The sequence below is a fragment of the Dendropsophus ebraccatus genome, chromosome 13, assembly GCF_027789765.1.
Source record: "Dendropsophus ebraccatus isolate aDenEbr1 chromosome 13, aDenEbr1.pat, whole genome shotgun sequence".
Lineage (NCBI taxonomy): Eukaryota > Metazoa > Chordata > Amphibia > Anura > Hylidae > Dendropsophus > Dendropsophus ebraccatus.
This window is the reverse complement of record NC_091466.1, coordinates 47894083-47909598: the sequence shown is the minus strand read 5'-3', so window position 1 is coordinate 47909598 and position 15516 is coordinate 47894083. Positions and strand designations below refer to the sequence as shown.

Sequence of the window (15516 nt, the reverse complement as noted above, 5' to 3'; positions counted from 1 at the left end):
CACTTTGTGCACGGCCAATCATGTTTGTGTTCTCAGTAAATTGAGTGGAAGAAGTCGCTACCACAAATTTTATTTTTCTAGTCCCATAACCAAGTTGAGCTCTTGAGGAGCTTCCCTTTATGTCAGTGCTGCATATACACATTCACCCCTATAATGCAGGTATGAATTGGGATCTAAGACCCAGATTTATCAAAGGGTGTAAAATATACACTGGTGTAAACTGCCCACAGCAACCAATCACAGCTCCTCTGTCATGTTACCAGAGCTGGAAGCTGAGCTGTGATTGGTTGCTGTGGGCAGTTTACACCAGCCTAAATTTTACACCCTTTGATAAGTCTCCCCCTAATTGTTATTACTTTACTTTGAACCATTGTATAGTGTACTTCCAGTTATCTAGGAATAATTATTCTAGTGCAAAAAGACTATGCTTAATCATTAGCCTTCTCGAAATCTGATGATCTATAAGCTGACCCCATTACCTGATAGCTTTAGTTTTGACACTGTCTATATTAGTCATGACAAAATCTGGCCCGCGGTGCCATTATTTTTGGCCTGCCAGGCAATTCAGAGTTTGAATTACATCTGGCCCGTCATGGCATTAGATAATAATATGGGTGGTCCAGACAGCCGCTCGGACTGCCCATATTATAATCTTGTACAGTACAGGCAGTTTTTAGCCTGTGGCCTAAAAGTATGTGATCGGTGTCCCAACACCAGCAGCCCAGTGACGTCATCACACAAGTCCTGCTGTGGGCACCACCCATGGCCTCTGGGGCCACAGAAAAGGGCGAGTCCAAGCTAAAGGGACAGCCTGGACGCCCCCCGAACCCACTGTACCCCTGGATACGACCCCATACTTACATGAGAAGGTGAGTGGACGGCCATATCCCTGCAGCAGGGCCGGCATCAGAAGTGGGACAGGCAGGATGGGGTAAGTATGGGGGGCTGTCCACGGGTGACAGGTTTTCTTTAACAACTGTTCTTGAGGCTGTCTACTATATAAGAGTCTATCGGGGAAGGCTGGCTACTGTATAAGAGACTATGGGGGGAGGGCCAGCTACTATATGAGACTATTGGGGAAGGCTGGCTACTATATGAGACTATTGGGGAGGGCTGGCTACTATATGAGACTATTGGGGAGGGCTGGCTACTATATGAGACTATTGGGGAGGGCTGGCTACTATATGAGACTATTGGGGAGGGCTGGCTACTATATGAGACTATTGGGGAAGGCTGGGTACTATATGAAACTATTGGGGAGGGTTGGCTACTATTTGGGCATTATTGGTTAGGCTGGCTGATATGTGGGGCAATTTTGGTTGGGTTGGCTACTGCATGGGGCAATATTGGGGAGTCGGCTATTACATGCGTTGGGGTTTAATCATATCATAGCAATTTATCATGTCATTTACCATAGTGCACAGCACTGGGAGACACGCATCACTGACAGTGCCAGGAGCACCGCATTCACGCTTCAATAATTATCAATCTTGGCCCACAAATTCGTCCAATTTTTTTTTATTTTGGCTTATTGTGTATTAGAGTTTGACACCCCTTGTCTATATGTTTAGTCTAATGTAGCGCTTTCAAAAAATCTACTTTAATCATCAAACCTGGCACCTGGTAAGTAGGCATGGAGGTATAGCCACAGCCGCATCTAATCATGCTACCCTTACCCTCCTTCTGCCCACTCAGGCTTGATTGACACCAGTGCCAGGCACTTCATGTAAAGTCAGTAGTACATAGCATCCTATTCTGTCTCTTAGGTTTCTGTCCTCAGTATGAAATCTACCAACAGATGTATTATAGAGGGGAGAATGGCTCCCTAACATGGCGTACCATAGAGCACTGGACACTGGTAAGAAGAGTGCCCATGCCCAGCCCCCCGAGCAGAGCTGTGCATATAAGACATACATCTACAATCTGTAACCCATTAGCAGATTATAGACTAAATTAGCCATTTATAGGCAGAATAAGAGAGGAACTACAAATAGCTTGAATCATTGTTCTAGCAAATTCTCTTACATATTTCTATCTGCTGTGAAATAGGACCAGACTGAGTTTGGAATAGAGATCCTGCCTGTAAAGTGTAAATCCCTTACAATTCCTTGCTGAATCATTTCCTACTAATCTGCTCTGGAAATATTGGCGCAAGATGAATCGATAACCTCAGCCTCACATCTAGTTTTAGTAATATAAATTAAATGGAAAGTACCATTAATATTTAATTCTACTCTATTGACGCAGACACTGTATTTCGTCTCGTCGGTCTCACCACTTCCCTGTAACCTCGATTCGACCAGGTTTAGGTTATAAATATATTATTACATTATAAATATATTTTCACGATTGAACAAGAACTAACGTCACTGGTGTGTCTAGCCGCAAGTTGTGACTCTTTCGTTATACAGGTGCTGGGGTTTACTCTGGTGACAGCTGAATAAATAGGGGATACACCAAGAGACAATGCTCGTGTGGGTTTAGTATGTCTTATTAACATGGTCTCTGCATAATTGATAGGCATGGCAGACAACAGTTGTGCACATGGTCAGATTTGTTTATTATGTATAGGATTCTAAAGTAATAGCAGCGGTAGTGTTCTTCTGCACATGTGGGGATCATTGAAAACAGATGTGAACAAACAATTGCTGCATTTGGCTGCTGCTGTCTTTATACCTTGAGGGTATATTCAGATGTGCCAAGTCCGCAGCGAATTTCACACTGCAGGTAATTTGAGCAGGTTTTGCTATCCATTGACTTCAATAGAAAAACTGCAATAATAATCAATGGGTACAAAATGCACTCTAGATTTCCCACAGAGGACAACCCTTTCTCAGACAGAGCTACTGTATCCCAAGGATCGGCCCTACTGGGTGCTGTTCTTGACATTTTTTCGGTGTCCAGTCGTCTTTTCAGTGATGTTGTGTGGTACAGCTGCTACATAGACTTTATTGTTATTATATAGCCATCTGATGTGGTGATTGTACTACACTTTATATTGTTTAGCCATCTATCTTATCTAAACTGACATAGTTACAGCGAATGTACCATCAGGCATGTGACATCTTCATGCCAGCGCCATTTAACACTTAAAGCAATGGTACATACGCTTTAAGGTCGGGTTCAAACATCGTTAGATACCGGCCGTTCTGTGACTCGGCCGAGTCACAGAACGATGGGTGTCAGTGAAGGTTATCCCTGCAGTACCTGCCGGATAAACTTCTTTTCTGGTGAATTGGGAGGTGGGCGCATCTTTGGGCGCCCGCATCCCAATTCACTATTGCACACAATGGACAATGCAACCGAGTCGCACTCTCCATTGTGTGAACTATCAGCTCACACACAGACATTTCAGTTTTCGCTGTGGCCGCTAGGAATCCTGGACGGAGTGTATACTATGTTTATACACTCCGGCCTGGATCTTATTCATTTGCAATTGAAAGTATTTTTGAATGAATCATGGCTGTTGTTGCAAATTGCAACAACGGCTGTGAATAATTAAAAAAATACGTTGTGTGAACATAGCCTAAACCTGTAGGGTTTGTCTAGTTAAATATTTTTGCAAATGCATTAATTAAGCAAACATGCCTCCTTCTCCTGATATGCTGCTCTTTTTCTCCTATTTCCTCCAGCTCATTGTCTTAACGTTCATCTCTCTGTCAATTACACCAGTTTTTGTTTTACACAGTTTGATAAATCTGGGTATATATACCGTATAATTATTATTATTATTATTATTATTATTATTATTATTATTATTATTATTATTATCATTATTATAACTATAGCAGTGTATATACACCAGCCAGACCACTGCTTTTAGCGCAACAAGCTGTTAACAATAGGAGGAATAGAGCAGCATATCAGGAGGAGGCAAGTTCGCTAAATGTTTTCGCAAAAATATTTGACTTCATTTTATCTATGTTAGTTGAGTTGGGAATATCACTTCAATGGGAATCTGTCTGCTGCAATTCACATTTTAACCTGCTGACACTGTTAGATAGCTGTTAAATCAGGGAGACACATGGTACATTTGATATATTTGTTTTTTACTCCAGAACACAGAAAAATGCTTTTATTATATAGTAAGAAGAGTCAAAGAGGCTTTCCCGAGCTCTTGAAGTCCACCAGGCTGTAACAACCCCTTACTCCCCCTTCCCATACCTGACCCTGCTTGGGACTTGGGGCTTCCAGGTGTCAATCAAGCAGGGAGGGGGGAGGAGACATTCCAGCTTGTAGCCCTTCAGGAACTTGGAACAGCCTCTTTGACTCCTTGTACCAGAGAATAAAAGCATTTTTTTACATCCTGGAGACACAGGTAGATATATGTACCATGTGTCTCCTTGACCTAACAGCTTCTAATAGTGTCAGCAGTTTGAAACATGAATTACAGCTGAGAGATTCCACTAGGGTCAGAACAGTATACCAGTTTTGGACATTATGTTGACTATGGTACTGCGTGACCCTAAACGATAATCTCATACTTATCAAGAAAACTATCTCTGGGATAACAGTACTTAGAGCAACTTTGTGCCACTTTTCATGGCTTTCCTGTATACTAACAAAATGTCTTCTTTTTTGCTACCAATATCAGGTTAGCAAAAGGGAAAATTTTCACTAATGTTTACTGAAAACTAGTGCCTTCTTCTGTGCCTTAAGCACCTTTTAGAGCACTAGGGAAAAATGTACAGTGCTCCAGAAAACTTTTTTTGCCCCCCTTTTTAAAAAGAAAAATATTTTATATGGGCATTATAACTAGGGATGGTCCGAACCTGGTTCGGACAGGGTTCGTACGAACCCTCCGCAATGATTACCGCTGTCTGCCCGCTCCGTGCAGCGGGCGGATCCAGCGGGAGGAACGACTGGAAAACTGGGATACAGCCATAGCCATAGGCTGTATCCCAGTTTTCCAGGCGTTCCTCCCGCTGTATCCGCCCGCTGCACGGAGCGGGCAGACAGCGGGAATCCGATGCCGAGCATTCGGGTTCAGCCGAACCCGAACCTCGGCAGGTTCGGACCATCCCTAATTATAACCCCCCCCCCAACTATTTATTGGCTCTTATGCAGGATCTTACGTTGTATTGTATTTTATAGTACAGGGGTGTCGTTTTTTTTTTTTTTTAACAAGGATGGCAGCTACAGTAGCTATGATGTTGACACCTAATATGCTACCATGTAATAAGAGAAGTGCTGTCACCTAGCTTACACTGAGTGTTATTTTGGCTGTGCACAAACAAGGCGTATCTGCTGTAAATGAGAAAAAACAAAAGCAGAACCTATAATGTACAAATGATCAACAGTGCAATATAAAACAGCAATTCTACCTATACAGTCTGTCAGGTAACATAATCTCTGCTGTGTGGGCTGCACACAATGGCTGGTTGAATATCTAATACAAGAGCTGCATTAGGGCCCTTTTACACGGAAAGATTATCTGACAGATTATCTGCCAAAGATTTGAAGCCAAAGCCAGGAATGGACTATAAACAGAGTGCAGGTAATAAAGGAAAGCCTGAGATTTCTCCTCTTTTCAAATCCATTCCTGGTTTTGGCTTCAAATCTTTGGCAGATAATCTGTCAGATAATCTTTCAGTGTAAAAGGGCCCTTAGAGATTCTGAAACACCACCGCATCTAATCACTCTAATGTCTCCAAACACTTTAATCAAGTACATGCAGGTGATCTGTCCTCATTCACATTCATCCACATTCAAAACGTCAATCGACCTGAAAGGGACAAGGATTACAGATGAGAATTACTAAAGAGGGAAGCAAGGAGAACTTTTTTTTTGTTGGAAACTATGGGGGAGATTTATCAAACATGGTGTAAAGTGAAACTGGCTCAGTTGCTCCTAGCAACCAATCAGATTCCACTTTTCATTCCTCACAGACTCTTTGGAAAATGAAAGGTGGAATCTGATTGGTTGCTAGGGGCAACTGAGCCACTTTCACTTTACACCATGTTTGATAAATCTCCCCCCTATGTTTCCAAATGATCTACCATGCCAACATCAAAGAGGGATAAATTTCCTATTACAATGGTCTATGACTTCAGTGTTGCAGAGAATCATGGTTCCTCTCCATCCTGACAGCCTTGATTGAATAATCTCTCCCTTCTTGGGTATAGAGGATAAAACATCTATCAAGGCTGACAGGAATACAGGATTTGAAGCCTTGAAGATAGATAGGTCATCCATATTCCTGGGATTTTTTTGGCATCTAAGTGGTCAGTAATCTTCTCATATGCCATAAACCTTGTTTTCTTGTTCATGTAGCTAATGTATCTGGATTTGCTTGCAGTTTACTTGTTTTCAATTTAGTCATATAAAAACACAAATTATTTAGAGTCTCAGTATAAGTTTTTTTAAGTGATTTTTCAATAATTTTATTTTTTTCCCTTTCATTTTGCGGAATAAACTCAGTGCTGTAACTATATCAATATACTTAAAGCAGAGATTTTCTTTTTTTGCTAGAGGTCACTTCCAAATTTGGCCTTAGTATATTAATAAGTATATTAAGGGTTCTTAAACTAACTTTAGAGGTGTAGCTTCAGGGATGCAGAGTTAGCACATCAATGTTATAAATGGGGAATAATGAAACTTCATTGATGATGGGTTCTCTTTTATGTGCAATAATGTGTAAGCTTATGGTGCACTCACAATATATACAGTGTATCATCAATAGAAAAAACCCCAAGGTGACTACAGCTCATATGCATAATACATGTAGTGATCACAGTAATAAATGAAGGATCAGTCACTGCTATAGCTGTAGAATCAAATGTTTAAAACTCCAGGCATGCATCAATGTCCTCTCTTTAGATATGAGCATAAATAATAGTTAAGATGAAAAGTGTTTCAGACTGGTATTCTTTGTCTTTGTCCCTTTCTTTGTTGTGTCAAAAGAAACCCCATGCTAAGCTTTAGTGACAGGACAGCTGGACAATGTCATTGTGACAGCTACAAATGTCACATACTTCCCAACCTGCTTGCCTATGCGAACTTCCAAAGGTGCAGATTTTAAGCCCAGCCAAGTAAAAGCCCCTTCCCATATACCCAGTGATCCAGCACAGTATCCCTCTGGTGTGGTATGAAAACTGATGCCAAATCCAATCCTGCCATTGTCAAAGGGGTCATTCTGTACCGCCTGGAGTAGTGGATCCACTGGACCGTCACCAGCGATGGCACTAACCTCACCAGGGAGCGGAGTCTAAGGGGCCGCTGGTTTTCACCAGAGCCCACCGCAAGGCGAGATGGACTTGCCGCGGCAGGCGACCCCCAGGTCGCTACCCCTGGCTCGGTTGCTAGTGACGGCAGGCGAGGCGTGGCAGGAGCAGTAGGCAGGAGATAGTGCAGGCAGAGGTCTGTAGGCGTGATCGCAGGTGGCAGACAGAACACAGGAACAATAGGAAGGCAGCGGACAGGGACTAGGGACCGGGACAGCGGACAGGAACTAGGAACAAGGACTGAGGTCAGGAACAACAGGGGGCTGGGCCAAACACTATGGGAAGCATGTAGAGGCTCCAACACCTGTGGTGGGGCAGGGCTGGAATTTATAGGAGAGTGTGATGTGCAAGAACCAATTAGGGGCGGACTGCCCCTTTAACTCTGAGACAGCCGGCGCGCGCGCGCCCTAGGAGGCGGGGACGCGCGCGCCGGTCGGCACAGCAAGAGACAGGAGCGGAGGAAGGTGAGGCGCCCCCAGGGGCCGAACTAGTGGCAGCGCCGGGTCCCTGCACATGGACCCCGGGCTGCATGGGGGCAGGGGGGAGGTTGCGGCGGCGGCCCGGAGCACGGGACACATTCCTGGCACCAGTGTGTAATTTGTATTGCAGGATCAGATACCAGATAGGAGAACATGTGGGGTTTCCCCTTCCAGCTCTGAATTTATCACTACTGGAGATTAGTGCAGCTGGCGCATGCTTAATGGCCCTATTACACGAGACGATTATTGTGCGAAAAATCGTTATATCATTCGAATTTAAACGATAATCATTCTGTGTAATTGCAGGCAACGATCGTATGTCGTTGATCGTTGATTTAGATCTGAACCTAAAATTATAGTTAATCGTTCGCTAATCGTTCACTGTAATTCCACATTTGTTCACTAATCGTTCAGTGTACATTGTTCATTATTTTGTTGGGATCAGAAGGAATAAACGATCATAGAAACGATCGCAGTAATGATCGTAACTAACGACCATCGTTCTGTGTACTATAGTGAGCAATTTTAGGTTAACTATTAACAATCTTGTTTGCGATAGTTTATCGTTAGTCGTTAATAGTTAAAAATCGATCCGTGTAATAGGACCCTTATGCTGCGTTTACACAGAACGATTATCCTTCAACATGTTCTCAAATGGCCGTTCGTCATTCGCTAAAAATTTGCAGATCGCTTTGTGTAAACTATCTTACAAAGATTGTCTCAAGCGCTCTTAAAAATTATCGCAATAATGATTTTTCTTATGAACTTTCTAACGATTTTTCTAACTATTTATTCATCTAAACAATGATTGTTATAAAAACCAAATAGTTGGGCGAATTATCGCTTTGTGTAAACACAACATAAGTCTGATCATTCTGCATTTAAATACCGGAATGCCGAACGATCAGACTCAAGAATGCTCAAGTTGCGCTGATCTCTAATCAGTACAAGTGATAAGAGATTAGTTTTGGCATCAGATGTACTCAGTTTTTTTTAATACAGCAAAGACATATCAGAAAACAACCCACTGTTACTGCACATTTTCCTTTTTTTCTATATGTATTGCCCTGTGTTACATGTATAAGCATCAGTCAGAGGCATACAGTATGTAGCATTCATAGAGTGCCATAGCAAAATAAGATAAATTACCACCTAATGACTGGAAGTAGCAGCATAGAGAGAACTTATTAAAGGGGTTGTCGCAAAACTAACCCTAAACCCCTATGCACAAGCCTATTGCGACCCCCACCAATCATGAGAACAGAGGTCCACCAAGTGAATCGAGTAGCAGCAAACATGTTCAGCCATTCATTCTCTATGGACTACTGAACATTGATTAGCGTTGAGCTTGCCTAGTTTGCTGATCTATTCACTCAGGACACAATTGACCTAAGTTCTCAATGGGGGTTCTATGTTGGGCCCCAACAATCAGCTACATATCTATAGAACATAACTTTTATTATTAGGATAATCCCTTTAAGGAACGGCGTATAGCACAGTATATCAGATATCCCACATTTAGTGCCTAGATAAACAAAGCTTTTTTACAAAAGTAATTTCTTACAAAAAGTTACAATGTTTTTGCACTTGAGTGTTCTCCTTATCCTCTAGGCCTTATTGGAGCAGCTATGGCTATTGTTACGCTCATAATTCTGGTTACACATTATTAAACCATACATTAGACTCGTGTAAAAAAGGGACTCCCAGAAGAGGGGTACATCTCCAGATTGTTCTAAAATTATACCCAGCCCCACCATTCCTGTTCTCCTCTTCACTCCCAGTCACCACTTGCTCTTATGTTGTCTATGAGAGATATGGCATCTGCCTTGGTCAGGGATCCCCTTCTAGAAATGGGTGCAGGTGAAACCAGTGTCGGACTGGGGTATCTGGGGCCCACCAGAGGAAATGATCCTGGGGGCCCACCATTGAAGGACCAGTGAAAAACAACATGTCATTCAGTGTATGTGCAGGTTCTAAAGCTGGGGGCCCACCGGAGGATCCTCTGGTGCTCTGGTGGGCCAGTCCGACACTGGGTGAAACCTTTATGTATGAGATATGTATGCTATTAATATGCAATAAAAGTCTAAGGTGGTAGGTGGATCAGTTTCATCCTACTATGAAATGATAATTCCAAGGTATTACTTTCTTTCTCATTTATAGATAGCATTTCATTTGACAAAAGGAAGCATATGTGGCCAGTAACAAAAGGGCATTCAGCCTACACAATAGATTTAAGTATTTGATATCACAAGGAGTTCAGGATCCATGGTCCCTGAGGATGGATACAAATTGAATCTGTATGTGTCAGCCTGCATCTACCAAACAGAACATGTGTATATACAATTGTGGAGCCTTTGCCGGGGTGGGAGAGATGTAATTAGTATGTAGCAATGTTGTGTATTGTTTGACATAGAGCAGATCATTTGGGTGTATGTGACAAAAGCAAGAGAACAGATGCCTGTAGATTCTTGGAGGCCCCTTCAAAGGTGTCCTGCGGGGCCTGAAAATGTGTAGAATAAAGAATTTGCACTATAACCTACCGGTAATTTACTTCACCCTCCAAAATACAACAGGATACATTCTCCAGGACTAAGGGACCAAGCTAATTGGAATCAGTGTGCAGGAAGTGTAATGGATGGTCCTTCAGGGTGATACTTTCCAAATACATGAGGGTCCAGAATGGGGACCTCCACCTATTAACATGAAATTTACTAATATGTAAAAATTTATTTTACATTGGTCAAGTAACTTAGCAGATATTTTTATACCCACATATTATATACTATAATGTATCTTTACTTTATTCTAACTCCCTGCTTAATACTTAAAGGAGTATTCCTATCTCAACTGACATAGTTAACTTGCAAATCTGCAAATTTTTCCATGTTTTTACTTTGTTGGTTCCACTTAGCTTTAGAGTAATGCCATTGCCGTGATATTCTTGATGTCAAATGTCACTGAACTTGTGTCAGAACCTACAAAATAAGTGGCAGAAATCTGTGTTAACAAGTGTCTATACGTCCTAGCAATTGTCGATCAACAATATCTGCAAATAATGATTTTACATAAAATATAATATTGCTGACAGTGAAGCTCTCCCTCGCAGGTCCAGGTGCACTGCTTGTGGCCAGATAATCTACTGCTGACCTTTCCTGTTTCTTGCCCAGCTCTACTATGTTGATCAGCCTGTTTTAGGATTACCATTTCCTGTTTGCTTAGGATTCTGACGTTGGCCTTTTCTTGCCTTGAAGACCTAATGGCATTCACCGACTTCAGTCAGAATCAAGCACCAGGGAGATTACAGGCCTATAATCCCTAGTACAAATATTGGTCCTTCTTGCTCTTTTTTTCCAGAGTTCTTTATAGTAATCTAAGAGGAGGTTTTTTTTTTTTTGCTTTAAAATAAATAAATAAATTGAATAAATAAATAAAATAGTTTTCAGATATACAAATATTTTGATTTATTAATAGGAAATCTCTTGTTTTGGAACCCCATCAACTCTCCAGACGATGGCTATAAAGATCCAAGACTTCTATGTATTACACAGGATGCCAGGTAAGGTTTTTTTTTTTTTCCCCCACTAAATCCCTTTGCATAATCTACTGTACTGTAAAGTTTGAGTTTAAAAAAAAAACACTGCCCAAGAACCTAAAACAAATTTTTAACACCCAACACTATTGTTGAGCAAACTTACCAAACGTCCAGGTTATGCTCTGCATTTGACTGTACCTCAAAATAAAAAAAGTGATAGTCGTATGTGCCCCCGAATATAAAGCCATGAAAAAGTCAACTGGAGTTACATAAATTGCGTGAAACAGTCCACTCAGCTTTTTTTGGCTTCCCAACCACCTCTGGAAATTGCAAGCAGGCTGGTTGGTGAGGGCGCCATCTTAACTAGATGGAACACCTCTCTAGGCTGTGTTCCCACCAGGTAAAAATCATGACCATTTTATACTGTAGCTGCAAATGACGGCCAGCTATCTGTAATGATGGCCGCAAATAATGATCATGTCATTTGGCTCTAAAATTATAGGCATACGGAAAGAGATGGCATTTTTAATATCATTTGTAAAAACTTTTGACATGTTGTCCAGACAGTTTGAGGGTAGTTTCACACACAACGTATCCGCAGAGGATTTCTTGCTGTGACTTCGCAGCGATATGCGCTGCGGATGCTTGCCCATTCACCGCAATGGGCTGACATACTCACAGCGGGATTGTCATTCTGCTGCAAGTATGTCAAACTCAGTGCCATGAACCCCCGCCGCAGGGGTTAATGGCGCTGTTTGACATACTTGCAGTGATCTGCTGCCCTCTGGTTTTTATGAGTGTTTGTCAGATGTTTTTATCATATACAGAAATATAATTGCCATCATATTATGAGTAACAAAAGCTTATATTGACAGAATGAGTTAATGCAGCAAGTCAATATTTGCAGTGTTGACCCTTCTTCTTCAGGCCCTCTGCAATTCAGCCAATGGCTGTATCCCAGTTTTCCAGGCGTTCCTTAGGAGGTATCCACCGGCTGCACGGAGCGAGCAGACAACGGGAATCCGACGCCGATCGTTCTGGTTCTCACGAACCAGAAATCCGAAAAGTCTGCTCATCTCTAGTTTCCACATCTGCCGGAGATCAGGATCCCGAAGTTGCTCAGAAATAGAGGATGGATGCACACTGGAAAAACCTACTGTCCCAATGGTAGGTGTGAAAGGAAGGAGATCCAACAGCATTCATAGTATGGTAGCCAGGTACAGAACATGCAACGTTTGGACCCAACATTGGTCTTTATGAAGAATGTTTAATAAAGAACCAATTGGACTTTAAAATGTTGCATGTTTTGTGCCCGGCTATGCTAATAAAGTGTTGAAAACCATACTATGGATGTTGTTGGATCTCCTTCCTTCTATGTCACAGAGACATGTCAAAAGTTTTGATCGATTGGGGTCTGAGTGTTCAGACCATGACTGATTAAAAAAATGAGCCGGGAGAAGTCCTGTGCATCATGTTCTCTCCCTCGGATGGCCACATAATATAAGACTATGGGGTCGTCCAGGTTGCAGTGGCACAGAGCTGGAAGAGGAACGCACAGCAGCACACGAGGCTGAAGTTGGTTTCTTATTCGGCCAGTTTCTTATTCGGGGCTGAAGTTGGTTTCTTATTCGGCAGTTTCTTATTCAGAGGATTTTTCTTTTTCCTGTTTTAGCTATTATTCTTACAGAAAATGTATAATATTCATACCCTACCGTAAGTGAGGGGCCCTGAGAGGACTGGTGATAAAAATGGCAAAAAAGACCCCACGGTTGGCATAAACATGGGCATGAAAGTAAAACCACAAAATTATTATTTAAAAATAAAATTGACTTTGGGCCACTGATCTCACACTGATAATACACAGAGAGGGATGCCCCGCATCACACCCAAGAGAGTCCAGCCTGGCCCAAAGTGGTTCTGGGTATAAAAACTGGCATCAAAGTGGGCACATAGCCATTTTTCATGATTTGAATAAGTAACAGGTATTTTCAAAGGGTTAAATGAGTTTGGGCCACTGATCTCACACTGATAATACACAGAGAGGGATCCCCCGCATCACATCCAAGAGAGTCCAGCCTGGCCCAAAGTGGTTCTGGGTATAAAAACTGGCATCAAAGTGGGCACATAGCCATTTTTCATGATTTGAATAAGTAACAGGTATTTTCATAGGGTTAAATGAGTTTGGGCCACTGATCTCACACTGATAATACACAGAGAGGGATCCCCCGCATCATACCCAAGAGAGTCCAGCCTGGCCCAAAGTGGTTCTGGGTATAAAAACTGGCATCAAAGTGGGCAGATTGGCATTTTTTCCTAATTTGAATAAGTAACAGCTGTTTTCAAAGGGTTAAATGAGTTTGGGTCACTGATCTCACACTGATAATACACAGAGAGGGATGCCCTGCATCATACCCAAGAGAGTCCAGCCTGGCCCAAAGTGGTTCTGGGTATAAAAACTGGCATCAAAGTGGGCACATAGCCATTTTTCATGATTTGAATAAGTAACAGCTATTTTCAAAGGGTTAAATGAGTTTGGGCCACTGATCTCACATTGATATTACACAGAGAGGGATCCCCCGCATCATACCCAAGAGAGTCCAGCCTGGCCCAAAGTGGTTCTGGGTATAAAAACTGGCATCAAAGTGGGCACATAGCCATTTTTCATGATTTGAATAATTAACAGCTATTTTCAAAGGGTTAAATGAGTTTGGGCCACTGATCTCACACTGATAATACACAGAGAGGGATGCCCCGCATCACAACCAAGAGAGTCCAGCCTGGCCCAAAGTGGTTCTGGGTATAAAAACTGGCATCAAAGTGGGCAGATTGGCATTTTTTCCTAATTTGAATAAGTAACAGCTATTTTCAAAGGGTTAAATGAGTTTGGGCCACGGATCTCACATTGATATTGCACAGAAAGGGATGCCCCGCATCATACCCAAGAGAGTCCAGCCTGGCCCAAAGTGGTTCTGGGTATAAAAACTGGCATCAAAGTGGGCAGATTGGCATTTTTTCTTAATTTGAATAAGTAACAGCTGTTTTCAAAGGGTTAAATGAGTTTGGGCCACGGATCTCACATTGATATTGCACAGAGAGGGATGCCCCGCATCAGATCCAAGAGAGTCCAGCCTGGCCCAAAGTGGTTCTGGGTATAAAAACTGGCATCAAAGTGGGCACATAGCCATTTTTCATGATTTGAATAAGTAACAGCTATTTTCAAAGGGTTAAATGAGTTTGGGCCACTGATCTCACATTGATATTACACAGAGAGGGATGCCCCGCATCATACCCAAGAGAGTCCAGCCTGGCCCAAAGTGGTTCTGGGTATTTTGTGAATAAATGTTTAGCGCCGCACTATCCCTTTAAGCAAACAGGGCTAAAGTACTCAGGAGGCATTTGTCAGCATAACAGGATCCCAGAATTCGCTGTCCCATCTCGTCTTATTAAACATTTCTCGGCTAACCCTGAATACATTTCTATAATAACAATACCTGCAGCAATGTTTTCTGCTGACAGGTCTGCTTTAGGCTATGTTAGGCCTCATTCACACATCCATTGTTCAGCCAGTGAATACGGACCTGTAATGGTGGACCGCACTATGAATGTGCAGTAACAGTGCTACGCAGTTTACGGAGCACTATGTAGAAGACACTGATTCGTGCCGCAAATGCAAGTCCGCACTATAATCTATCCTTTATTTTTTTGTAGCGCGGGACGTGGACCTGAACACTTGTACAGATGTGTGAACAGGGCCATTGAAATATATTTGTCCTATGTGTTGCCTGCAATGTCAGGGTCCCCTTGTAGCCATATAGGTCTCCTTTGTAGCCAGTAAGACCGCCCTTGTAGCCAGCAGAACCTGATTACGGGAGCATTGATGTCCCTGTACCCAGTGGGATTAGCAGATGCATGCTGCAATACTAATGATCGCACTGCGCACGTGTAGGAAGGCCATTCTGGGTACGAGAGATGGCTTTGCCCCCAAGTGCTGACGTCACCATACCCAAGAAGATGAAAGGAAGTAGGACATCACTGTAAGAAAGGTTGCATCATGTGACTGGACCAGCAATCTCCGAGTAAAGCCAACAAGGAATATATAAGTGGCCCAAACTCATTTAACCCTTTGAAAACACCTGTTACTTATTCAAAATAGGACAAAAATGCCCATCTGCCCACTTTGATGCCAGTTTTTATACCCAGAACCACTTTGGGCCAGGCTGGACTCTCTTGGATGTGATGCGGGGCATGCCTATCTGTGTAATATCAGTGTGAGATCAGTGGC

At 42.4% G+C, this 15516-nt stretch overlaps 1 protein-coding gene across 5 annotated transcripts in view; it reads left to right on the top strand.

The window, feature by feature from the left end:
- MNAT1 (MNAT1 component of CDK activating kinase) overlaps positions 1-15516 on the top strand; it is a 454734-nt gene that overhangs the window by 349620 nt on the left and 89598 nt on the right. For 4 of the 5 annotated variants that reach the window (XM_069950812.1, XM_069950808.1, XM_069950809.1 and 1 more), the window contains 2 exons: positions 11174-11258; positions 12162-12401. The gene's annotated coding sequence lies outside the window, so the exon portion shown is untranslated. The remainder of the gene's footprint in view (positions 1-11173; positions 11259-12161; positions 12402-15516) is intronic. The other variant, XM_069950810.1, reaches the window with a different exon arrangement.